This window comes from Lutra lutra, chromosome 7 (genome assembly GCF_902655055.1).
Source record: "Lutra lutra chromosome 7, mLutLut1.2, whole genome shotgun sequence".
Taxonomy (NCBI): domain Eukaryota; kingdom Metazoa; phylum Chordata; class Mammalia; order Carnivora; family Mustelidae; genus Lutra; species Lutra lutra.
Genome location: NC_062284.1, coordinates 88,009,850 through 88,022,694, shown reverse-complemented (window position 1 = coordinate 88,022,694; position 12,845 = coordinate 88,009,850).

Genomic DNA, 12,845 nt, shown 5'->3' with positions numbered 1-12,845 from the left:
GGGAATGAAGATCCTATTGAATGGGTACATAATTTCAGTTTTGCAAGCTGAAAAACATTCTGTGGTAAAATGATGGAGATGGTTGCACTATATGAAGGTACTTAATGCCACTGAACTATACATTTATAAATGGTTAAGATGGGGGTGCCTGGTGCTTCAGTCAGTTAAGTGTCTACCTTCAGTTCCGGTCATGATCTTGGGGTCCTGACGTGGAGCCTTGAGTCATGGGGCACACTGCTCAGTGGGAGTCTGCTTCCCCCTTTCCCTCTGCCCTTCACTAAATAAATAAAATCTTTAAAAAAATGCTTAAAATGTTAAATTTTATGTTATGTATATTTTACCATAATTAAAAATAAGTAAACAGTTTTTAAGTAATACAGGCTTGCTTTGAAAACATTCTGCATTATTATCTTTTGTCTGTTTTTTGTTTTCTTTTTCCTCCATTTAAACTCAGTATCCCAATTTTCTTAATCCATTGGTCATTCAATGCTATTTCATATGAGGAAGGAGTTAGTCCTCGAAAATTCTAAGGTTCTTTCCTATAATTCATCTCATATAAAGTCTAAGTAGAAAGGCTTCTTGATAACATGCACAGAAAGTTTTATATTCTTTGACATCTTTAGTAGAATTACTCTTTGCCTTGTACCAGTAGCTTAGGGGATTTGAAAAGAGATAAATTATGGAGGTTTAAAAATCTTAGAAGTATCAGCATGCTAATAACTGATTTTTTTTCTTTTTTTCTCCTTTTTTTTTAAGATTTTATTTATTTATTTGACAAAGATCACAAGTAGGCAGAGAGGCAGGCAGAGAGAGAGGGAAGCAGGCTCCCCGCTGAGCAGACAGCCCGATGCGATGCGGGGCTTGACCCCAGGACCCTAGGCCCATGACCTGAGCGGAAAGCAGAGGCTTTAACCCACTGAGCCACCCAGGCGCCCCATTAACTGACTTTTTTTTTATTCTCAATATTTTAGGCCATTATTTTGGTAACTTGAAATAATTATCTGATCTTGCCATAAGAAGTGTGGTGTTATTTTCTACGTTATGTGTTCTTTGGTAACATAAATTCTACATTTTCTTTTTTAGGTCCCAAATTTCCCTTATTTCATGTAGACCTTGATTTTATTCTTGGGTTCTTCATCTACTCGGTCAATTGCACACTCAGAAAACATTGAGGTTTAAAGCCCTCTTACAAAACATTCTAAAAAGTCCAGATTTTTGGTGTGCAGCTCAGGAAAGTTTCACAAAGTTTAAAGCAAACGTGAAAAAGTGGAACATGTATAGGTGCTCTCAGTTTTAAACAAATTTCAGTACAACTTTTAACACAAGTAAGTACAAAAGTCAATTTTTTATCCCTCATGCTTCTTTAAAATCTACCCCCTGAAGTGGATTTCCTCCCCATGGATGAAATCTGCACAGGCTCCAAAATTTTTCTGGTGACTTAAGTAATAAAATATTTTAGAGTTATATTAAGCTCCAGTTAGTCTCAACTCAGAAAATAGAGTGCCCAGTGTCCCAGTCATCATCAAAACTGTTATCATGGGGCACCTGGGTGGCTCAGTCATTAAGTGTCTGCCTTTGGCTCAGGTCATGATCCCAGCCAGGGTCCTGGGATTGAGCCCCGTGTTGGGCTCCCTGCTTGGCAGGAAACCTGCATCTCCCTCTCCCTCTGCTGCTCCCCCTGCTTGTGTTCCCTCTCTCGCTGTCTCTTTCTCTGTCAAATAAGTAAATGAAATCTTTGAAAAAAAACCTGTTATCAAATCTTTTCCCTTCTCTTGGAAGGACAACCTGCTGAGGATGGAGGGCAAGAAGCTTTTTGCTTTCTCTCATACATCCTTTTCCATCGGCTAGTTTTGGAGTGAGGGGTGGAGGGGTAGGGGGACCTGGTGTTCTCAATGTGAACAGGTGGTGGAATAGGACAGTCACGTGCTGTGGTCTAAGAGTTTGAGAGTCCGCGGTTTTGATTGTAACATAAGTGCCCAAGGCTAAGCTTTCGGTTATCAAGTCGTCCACTTCAAAGACGTTCATCTCAAATCAACACATTGCCAACTACATAACTCAATGAAGAGCCAGGCTGCCTCATCCAGGAAGTCCCCTTTTGGGAAAGCGCTGGTTGATCTGGGGACCTGACCATGTGACAGCTTGCTGTTCCCTTTCTGCCTTTTCACTCCACTCTCACGTTTTAACTTCACCAGTGAGGTGTGTATCTGTAAAAGTCTAGGTACCCCACCCTTGACCCCCTCAGGTCTGTGTGCTCTCTCTCTCTCCCTGTCCTCTGCGAACCTCCCTGTGTGTCCCTGGCCATGGCCTGCTGTGTTCCTTTCAGTACTGTGCACAAGTAAACCTTGTTTGGGTTTTTTTGTTTTTTTTTTCAAAGTTCCCTGATGGTTTTTGCTGAAGTGTGTCTTGCAGTCATAGTAAGAGCTACAAGGGCTGGTCCAGCCATGCATTTGCTCTGGTTAGGGAGATGTCTGTGTGGGCTCTCCACAAGTTGTGTAGGCCCCAGGCATTTTTAGCTGATAGCATCTACTGATAGGCTGAGACCAACCCCAAATTTGTGCTCTCTTTTCCAGGCAGACATTTAAACCTGCCCTTGTCCTGTAGACACTTGTTGAGCACTTGGTTCCCCTCTCGTAGGCTCCCCTGGCTCTGTGATGCTGGAAGGGACCAGCACTCCAGCCCCTAGTTCTCAGACAGCCCTTCCCATGAACACCTCTGTTGCTGTATCCTTACGCCTTCTTTCAGGGTAGGATTTTCTTGGGTTGGATTCAAAGAATTACAGACAGTTTCATTGGAATGCTCCACAGCTGGTCCATAGGAAGTGGTCCCACATTCATGGACCCATTGTGGGAAGGCAGAGCTCTTTCTAGACTTCCCAGGTTTCTAGATAGGCTAAGCAGCAGATCTTCACTTTCCAGTAACCAGTATTGGACCAGCTTGTCACTCCTGTTCTATACATTTTTGGGCAGCAGTGCCACTGTGTTTCCCAACAAAACAACAAAATGACAGTATTTTGTTATAGACAGCAAGGACTGAGGAGGCCAGGAGTCACTTTTTGTACGTAACTAACTAACTAATTCAATAAAGACACGGATTTTAAGATAATTTTTATAGAGATTTTTTTTTAAAGATTTTATTTATTTATTTGACAGAGAGAAATCACAAGTAGGCAGAGAGGCAGGCAGAGAGAGAGGAGGAAGCAGGCTCCCTGCTGAGCAGAAAGCCCGATGTGGGGCTTGAACCCAGGACCTGGGATCATGACCTGAGCCGAAGGCAGCGGCTTAACCCACTGAGCCACCCAGGCGCCCCTAAGATAATTTTATAATGAGATTTACCTTAATTATAAATATCTAGGACTCAGTCTTTGTTTAGTAGGGGTTGGTGGCAAAATAAACCATAGAGCAGATGATGTCTACAAAACTGAGCCCATTAAGCTGGTGTCCCACTTTGGTTTCAAGTGTGCCAGAATGTGGATCTCGTTCCTCAGGGTGACCAGGAGGCACCTGGTACAAACTTCATCACCTTCTGTGATTGTATGAAACAGATTCTGTGTATGAAACAGAAAATGTAGTTTAGCCCTGTTAATGAAAGAGACATTAGGACGAGGGTTGAAAATAAATTTAGAAACATTGAACTTGGTGAAATTTTACTGTGGACTTTAGATATGCGAATTGCTATTAGTAATTGCTATGATAAGTGATATCTAGTGTCAATTCCATGTAAATGTCAGCAATTAACAGTGCATATTACATGTTTTTGCCATTTTCAAAGCTGACTGGTCCCTACTTGTTTTGAAAATATGTCACTCTTCAGAGACTTTTTAGGAAGGACCTATAATTTGTTAGCATCGATCATTTTCAGATTTGAGTACCCCAGATTTTATGTGATGGGTCTTGCAGTACTAGCCAAAGTTTAAAGTCTCTTATTTGATGCTGCATAAACTCACATAGATAATTAGTAATGATCATGTACCTTTGCTAAACCTTTGGGTTTATAAGCATTTGCATCCCTATTACCTCATCTGATCATGTTTCTGTATTAAATATTGGGCTAAGTTTCAGCAATAAAGTCCTATGTCAGTTAAAATTTATTTATATTTTACAGAAAGGAAATCTGTCTTCATTTTGTTCATGATGGTGTATGTAAAATATATTTCTCCTCTTGACATTTTATTTGTTCAAAGAGATGGAAAAGATAATGACTAAGAGTAATCAGAGTGTTTGTGTCTTCTAGTAGGTCAAGCATGGGAATCATTTTTATTTTTTAATATGCTTTTCTACTAAAAACAACTCTACATTTCTCTTACCATGAATACCATTGAATTAGCCCACTGGAACCCAGACTTGAATCTATTAAAAATATTTCATCAGGGCTGTGAAGTTAAAAATATTGCTTCCTACCTGATTCTTCTTCTTCAGTTGAAGGAGCACCTGACAGCCTCCGAAATTTTAGAGAGGGATTAGAGCTCCTGAGTCAGTGGTTTAGTTCTCATTAAGAATTTTTAAAAGTCACGAAAGGTGGAGAATCCACTAAGCTTGGTTTGTTCATTTTCCCTTCTGATTCAGAATTACTTCCTGATGGAAACTTAGCTAAACAGATTGACAGAAATAGCAAACCCCTGTCAGGTAGAATGCTTTGAAAGTAAAAGTGAGCATGATTTCCATTTTCTTTATATGCTTAAGAGTGGCACAGTGTTTTGATGCACAAAGTAGGCTAAAATGATGTTTGTTGATGGAATGAACTCAATTTTGTGAATCCCAAGTATCCTGCCTTTAAATGATAGACACATAACAAGGTACCTGACCAGCAGTCTCATGACATCAAATATTTCCCAAGTTGTACCATCTAACTTAAAGAAATCTTTTGATGCTTTTAAGATGCAATTAAAGAAGTATAATTTGTGTATATGCCTGCTATAGATTAAGATCAATAAAATAAATTACATTCAGTAAACCATTACCTTATATAAATTATTTTCCTCAGAATGCAATAAAAATTACCTTTTCCCACCAATTTTAACACTTATTCAGTGTATAAAGTTAAGGGGCCCAAATAATTCTGCTTGGAATATATACTGGAAGCTTCACAGCTACACACCAGTGGCCCAAAGTGATAGTGTGAAAAAACATACCAGAAACGTAGTTCTTATTGATCAGCAATTACATTTTCACACTGTCCTGACAGAGGACAGCAAGAAGTCATCCAAATTGACTTCTTAACATGTGTATGTGAGTCATGAGATGAAAAAATTGAAGGTTTAATGAGAGCTACACTTTCTCAGAGAGATATAACAATAGTTACTATCTTTCTCATATAGTCATTCAGTTCTTAATGGCACAGAAGGGGGGTCTGGTTTTCCAGTATGGTTTCAAAGTAGTCAAGGTTTTCAAATACTTGAGAATACTTATCAAAATGCATGTATCTCACTGAAGTGTTAACTTTATTTGTAGCAAGAGTATGTGACACAAGTGAGTTTCCTCCAGAGACTGACCCTGAGACTTTTTCATGCAGAAGGTTTATTGGAAAGTGATCTGGGCATTAATAGCTATAGAGCAGTGAGAAGGCAGGACTGAATAGAAAGAAAAGTTGGAACTCCAGTGTGGTTGTGTGATGGTTCATTTTATGTGTCAACTTGACTGGGCCATCGGGTATCCTGATACTGGGCTAAACATGATTTCTGAGTGTGTCTGTGAGGGTGTTTTTGGATGAGATAGCACTTGAACTGATGGGCTCAGTAAGGCAGATTGCCATCCCAGTGTGGGTGAACATATTCCAGTCCACTGAAGACATGAATAGAACAAAAGATGGAGGAAGGGAGAATTCATTTCTTTTCTGCCTGTTTGAGTTGTGATACTGGACTTCTCCTGCCGTCAGATTGAAATTATCATCAGGTCCCCTGGTTCTTAGGCCTTTGGCCTGGGAATGAATTATACCACAGTTCACCTGGGTCTCCAGCTTGTGGATCGCAGATCCAGGGACTTCTTGGCTTCTAAAATCATGTGAGCCAATTCTTCATAATATATTGCTCTCTCTCTCTTCCTCAGCTACCTCTCTCACTCAGGCTTGTTCCCCATTCCTCCTCCCCCCCCCCCCCCATATTGGGTCTGTTTCTCTGCAGAATCGTTAATAATACAAGCTGCAACAGGAGCCTCTGGTGACCCTACAGAAAGACCATGAGCAGGGATGGTCCTCCAGAATTGGCCCAAATTAAAACAGAAAAACTGGGCCATTATACTCCTGGGGAGTGGATACAATTTTGGAAGAGGTGGCTTTCTTTGGTGGGAGCAAGGCCAGTAAAAGGACTTCACTGTAAGTGCTTCAGTCCTGGAGTGGGGACCTGGATGTCACACAGCATGTCCGCTACTGTAGGTAGCCCTTTAGAGTCAGTAATTCACAAAACCTCAGCATGTCATCTTTGGCAGTTCTGTTGGAATTTGAACTTTGGATTTCTCGAGATATAGACCCCTTTTCTTTCTTTCTTTCTCTCTCTCTCTCTCTCTTTCTTTCTTTATTTGGCAGAGAGAAATCACAAGTAGGCAGAGAGGCAGGCAGAGAGAGAGGAGGAAGCAGGCTCCCTGCTGAGCAGAGAGCCCGATGTGGGGCTTGAACCTAGGACCTGGGATCATGACCTGAGCCGAAGGCAGCGGCTTAACCCACTGAGCCACCCAGGCGCCCCAGACCCCTTTTCAATGGATATTCTTCTTCTTCTTCTTTTTTTTTTGATCATTGGCATTCTGCCATATACAATAATAAATAAGACCTAAGGCTTGCTTAGGATGTTGACAATATATTAGAGGAAAGTGAATCTTCAATGGTGGAATATTGAGTATTTTGGTAGACTAAGGGTAAGAATGGACTTATTTCCTTTATGGAAGACTTGGTTTTCAGTGCTTCCCATATCCTACTACATAGATGATTAATCCACTCTTCCTATTCTTAAAGTTATCTCTACTGCTTTCATAGAAATCAAATATGTCTCTTTTGAACCCTGTGCAGTAGCAGTTATAACAACTCATGCTTGTCTAGTACAGCATCCCTTTGTCATTATCTGAAAATAAGAAAGAGGCCCAAAGAGGTTACATGATTTGCTCAAGTTCTACTACCAGGAAGTTATAGAACCAGCACTCAAATACTACTTTGTTTCCTGTAGGACTCTGATTACCTTGTGGAACTGCAGAGGAACCAAAAGAGGCCATTTACTGAGCTCATAACCACCAACCAGGTGAACCCTTCTTTCCAAGATGGATGGGCAGTTTTCCTACACTGTTATTTAGTATTTAGTCCCATTATGAGAAAAAGATTGTTAGAAAATTTCTCCTTATCTTCTTTTTTTTTAAAATTAATGTATACTGGATTATTTGCTTCAGGGGTACAGGTCCGTGAATCATCAGTCTTACACAATTCATAGCATTCACAATAGCACATACCCTCCCCAATGTTCATAACCCAGCCACTCTATCCCTTCCCACCCACCTTTTTTTATCTTCTTAAATCAAGTACATTTCCTCTGGATTTACTTTTTCGATGAGGAAAATTTATTCATATCTATTCCACTCCCCATGTTTTCTCTTACTTCCCTTTTCACAAAGTCCTATTTTCCAATATTATTGGTCTTACCATATCCTGTTTTTTTTCCTTAAAGTGTGAAGATCAAACTGGAGGCCAGAAGTTTTGTTTTTTTAACTTATAACCTCACAGAGGAAAAACCATTATCAAATATGGTTGAAAAAACTACTGCCTTAAAACCTTTTTATTTTGAAGTATTGCAGATTAATGCATTTGCAAGAAATAGTACAAAGAGGTCCCATGTACCCTTCACCCAGTCTTCCTCAATGGTAATATCTTGTACCTAAAGTATGATATTACAGCCAAGATCACTTGCTATAACTTGCATATGATGTTCTTGCTAAAGAATCTCTTTATTTTGTACGATGTGGCTAATTTATTCAGTAGTCAGAGGCAACAGAATGATTATGGACTTCGGAGTCAGAAATAAGTTTGAATCTGAAATCACCATTTGCAAGTTGGGAAAGTTGGTTCACTTCAGTTTCCTGTTTGTACAGTTTGTGCTAAAGAAGAACTGAGTGAAGTATTATAGGTAAAATCCCTTCGTAAATTATAAGGACAATTGCAAATGATTGTTTTATTAGCATATTATTACATCCTGTGTTTGATAAGGTGTTTGGGGGCCACAGAAACAATAATTTCTTGCCCATTGTTTTAACAGGAAAAAATACAATAAAATTCTTTACATGATTATTTTCAAAGCCATGCTGGTTACTCCCTATTACTTTATGCTTTTTCTGTGTTATGAATCAATTATGAAATAAATATTTTGAGGAAGTAACTAGGAATAGAAGTTAAGATCGCTATTTTGCAATTTCCAGAGCTGCCTGTTTCTCTCTCTCTCTCTTTCTCTTTTTAATGATGAATAAGGCATTTTTTTTTCTTTTAAATAATCAGGTAAACCTCTTCACCTACACAAGTCATCTTAGGTGACACAGTTGGCCATTGATTTAGACATTTATCCATAAGTAGTATCCTTTATGTGAAGACCATATGGTAAATATCTATCATCTTCCTATTAATTAAGTTTATGCTGTTTCCATGTACTAGTTTGTTTTTCCCAGAAGGATGTTGAGTTTTAGAATAGAGCATGATTTTTCTCTTTGAGTTAGCTGTTATACGGGTCAGGAACAGATGTGTAACCTATCTTTAGAATTTTGTGAAGAAAAGGAACTTCTTGGCATGCCTTTTTTTTTTTTTTTTTGTACTAACCTTACTATTCATGGCACCAATTTACTTTCCTACCCACATTTTCTTTTTATCTCCATTTCTTTCTTGCTGGCTTTATCTTTTATTTTTAAGGCTTCCTTCAGTCTTTTATGGGGCAAGGTAGGGTCTACATAAATGAATAACATCAGAGTCTTAATTTCATCCCATGAAGATGTACATACTACTCACTGTAACTGTGCATATGTTGGGTAGTGCCTGTGCATAGGAATTTAGTATTGTTTAAACTTGCTGTCCTCAGAGAGTTTAAAATTCATGTGCCTGGTATTAAACGGATGCCCTAAAATTCCCCTCAAAGGAAATGTATTTTAAACAGCTATATTTATAGATAAGATAACTAATTGTTGATAATGATATTATGGAAAGTAAATAACTGTGTTAAAGTATTATAATGCGATTTTGCAATGCAAGGTGCTCAGCTCTATGGTAGCAAATATTAAAATGTAAAAGTATGAAGCAAACACTGAAAGATTTGTTGGTTTTATATGTTTGAACAATCAAGTTTGCCACTCACCATTGCCATAGCAACCAAGCTGCCTTTATGAAGTAAGCAACTAAATTTCATTGCTCCTTGGTTTAAAAATAGCCACTTTTAATGGTTCTTCTCTGTGTTGGAGCACATAATAAAAAAATAAGACATACCCCCCTCACCTTTATGCCAATCCCAAGCTGAAAATTGTCAGTGAGAGTGACCCACCTTTCCAGTATTCCTGGGGCAGCAGGGTTTTTCAGGGCTAAAACCCGGACAGTCCTGTGCAAACTGGGAAGGCTGATCATCCTACAAGTCCTCCTCAGTAGTTAGAATGACATTTTATTTTGCCCACGGGGTACTTCATTTTGTGGAACAGAGTAAGTTTTAAGCAGGAAAAGAACATGATGAAATGTTATTTGGGAGGATGTGCAGCCTGCAGGAAGAAGAGTCTGGAGGCAGGGAGGCCAACTGAAGGCTACTACAGCAGTCCAAACATGAGGTAATATGGGGTGCCTGGATGGCTCAGTTGGTTATGCATCCTACTCTTGATCTCAGCTCAGGTATTGATCTCAGAGTGGTGAGTTCAAGCCCCACATTGGGCTTCATGCCTAGCATGGAGCCTGCTTAAAAAAAATTAAAACAAAAACCAAATATGAGGTAATATGGATATAAAGTGGACCCTCACTTAAATAATATGCCATGTCACACATTCCTGTATGATTATAACATAAACCTGCCCTTCCTTTTTTTCTAACTAAAATTAGGATGGGATAAGTCCCCATTCATTACCTTGGTTGGATATCCCCCAAAATTGCTTCATGTAAGCCTACAAGTCAGCCTATTAGCTGCCACATGACACCTCTCCACACTGCCCTGGTGCGTACTGTCCATGCCCACTACCTACCTATAAAAGTGCTTTTGCCCCTGTCAATCATGAGACATCAGCGCCCATGCTAAGTGCTACCTGTGGGTGCTTCCAAAGCCATTGCTTCTTGGAGTGGTGAGCACTGGCGTGCAGAGTAGCCTGCTGTCCAACTCTGGGCCACATGTGGTCACTGTGGTCACCCAGCACACTCTGCTTGTGCCAGAGTTTCACATAATCTCTAACGTCTTTCTCCAAAGGGGGCTCAAAGCCAATTCAAGAGATTAGGTAAGAACCAGATGACATTCTGTCCTCTCTGGGCTCTTGCCTTTCTTCCAGCCCTTCTCTGGTAAGACCCTTCTCTAGTTAGAAAGCCAGAGCTCTCAAACAGGTCAATGAAGGTAAACTGGTTGGGGTGGGCAGAAAGAAAAGGGAGACATGAAATGTTGATCACAATTTTGGAGCAATAGCTCATTCTGCCAGGATAGCCCCACTTTACATAGAGTTGCACTGGGGATCCTGGGTGGTTCAATTGATTGAACTTCTGACTCTTGACTTTAGCTCAAGTCATGATCTCAGGGTCATGAGATTGAGCCCTGTGTGGGGCTTCATGTATCAGGCTCCATGCCCCTCATGAGGCTCCGTGCTCAGCTCAGAGTCTGCTTGTCCCTCTCCCTTCCCAGCTTGTGTGCTCTCTCTCTCAAATATAAATAAATAAATAAAATCTTTAAAAAAAAGGGTAGAGTGGCATTTGTGGTTGGTGCTCTTCATGGCCAGCAAAATAGATACTGTGGGGTGGTCTTGGGATATATTTTTGCAGCAACTGCTTTTTAAGAAATACACACCACCCCCTAATTCACCACCACTAAATATAAGCTCTGGTTTGGGCCAAGAATCCAAGGACTGAATAAAAGTTACAGAATAAGGAATATAGTCAATGGTGTTATAATAGTGTTGTATGGTGACAGATGATAGCTACACTGTGGTGAGCCCAGAATGACATATAAATTACTATTTTGTACACCTGAAACTAATGTAACTTTGTGTGTCAAATGAACTCCAATCAAAAAAAAAAAAAAAAAAAAAGAAAGAAAGAAAAGAAAAGAATCCAGGGCACCTGGTTGGCTCAGTTAAGCGGTCTATCTTTGGGTCAGATCATGATCCCAGGGATCCTGGGATTGAGCCCTAACTGGGCTCCATGCTCAGGGGGTATCTGCTTCTCCCTCTCCCTCTGCCACTCCCCTTGCTCATGAACTCTCTCTCTCATGCATGCATGTTTTCTCTTTCAAATTAAAAAAAAAAAAAAAGAATCCAATGACACTAAGAAAGAAAGTGGTGCCTTTTGTAGGAGGTGTGCAGATTAGAAATAGAAGTAGTCTGGGACTTGCTTGAGCCCACTTTGGATCTTTGCTTTTCCTTTTGCATCATCCCTTGCTCTTGGGCTTTTTCTGTTACATTGCTGGCATCTTTATTAGCTGCTTCTCCTCTCTACTGGTGCTCCCTTTTCCTCTCTAGCAGGATGCAGAGCAGGGCATGGCATGGGGCCAACTGCCTAAGGCTTCAGGTCCCAGTCCTTCAGGGGGCGAAGAATAGTGACTAAAGACACTGTGTGCAGATTGCCTGTTTTTTTAACTTCTAGAGCCTTGATTCCTTTCTCTTTAAAACAAGAATTAAAACTAGCAACTTCTGCATTGGGTCATAAGTAAATTATTGTGCCTAGAGCAATCAGAAGAGCGTCTAGGCAGAGTGAGCACTGTGTGTTTGCTGTTGCTCTGGAGCTGGTACGGAGCCATGCAGGTCCTGCGCTGTGGAGCCCAGTTGCCTGCACAGGGCATGCCGCGGGCGTTGAGACAACACAAGTTAGAAGACAGATGTCTTCTTTTGCGTGGAATCATTGGGGTCTCTAACAGGGATGGTACAGCTGATGGTATGCAGGAGTGATTCTTGCGTTAGCATTTTGTCAGCACCTTTGGATTAAAAACACAAATGAGGAACAAGTAGGAAACCCTTCTGTTCTTCCTTTAGTAGCACCATGCTCTAATACGGAATAAATCAGACAACAGTTTTCAGACCGTATAAATCAAAGTAAAATTTTCAGTTCTCCAAATCGGAATTTTAGCATTGAAACCCCAATATCCCAAAGACTTACTTATCTGTAGGTACAAAAGAAATTCACATTATAGAATGTATAAGTATATAAATCACAATAAAATTAATAACATATTTTCATATAACAAAATAATACAATAAAATAAAAATGATCTAATAATAAAAATTCACATCGATAACTTATGCACCGCTGGTGGTCTAGGCCCCTTTTGGCACAGGCTGTCGAGCTCCATGCAAAGTGTCTTTTCTTAAGTATTTTGCAGATTGTGCCCACAGAGCACCTCTCATGGATTTATGAACAAGTTTCCTCATGTTTTTCAACTCATTAATATTGGCTCTTCTGAAGGCATTTGAAGCAATATTTGATCCTTTTCCTTGCCCCACTGTCTTTCCTAAGAAAAATAACATCCATGCCAGGAGTGTAGATTTTTTTTGGCATTCTCCAACACTCAGTTCGCACTGTTGGAGAACAGCAGTAACGTCCCTTCTGTTGTCCCTGGGTGGAAGCCGTGAAGGGGTCACAGCAGAATAGGCGAGAAACATACCCACGCACAGGGGAAAGGTTGCTGTATGGGGCAGGAAGAAGTGAGACCATACACTGGAGGCTCACCT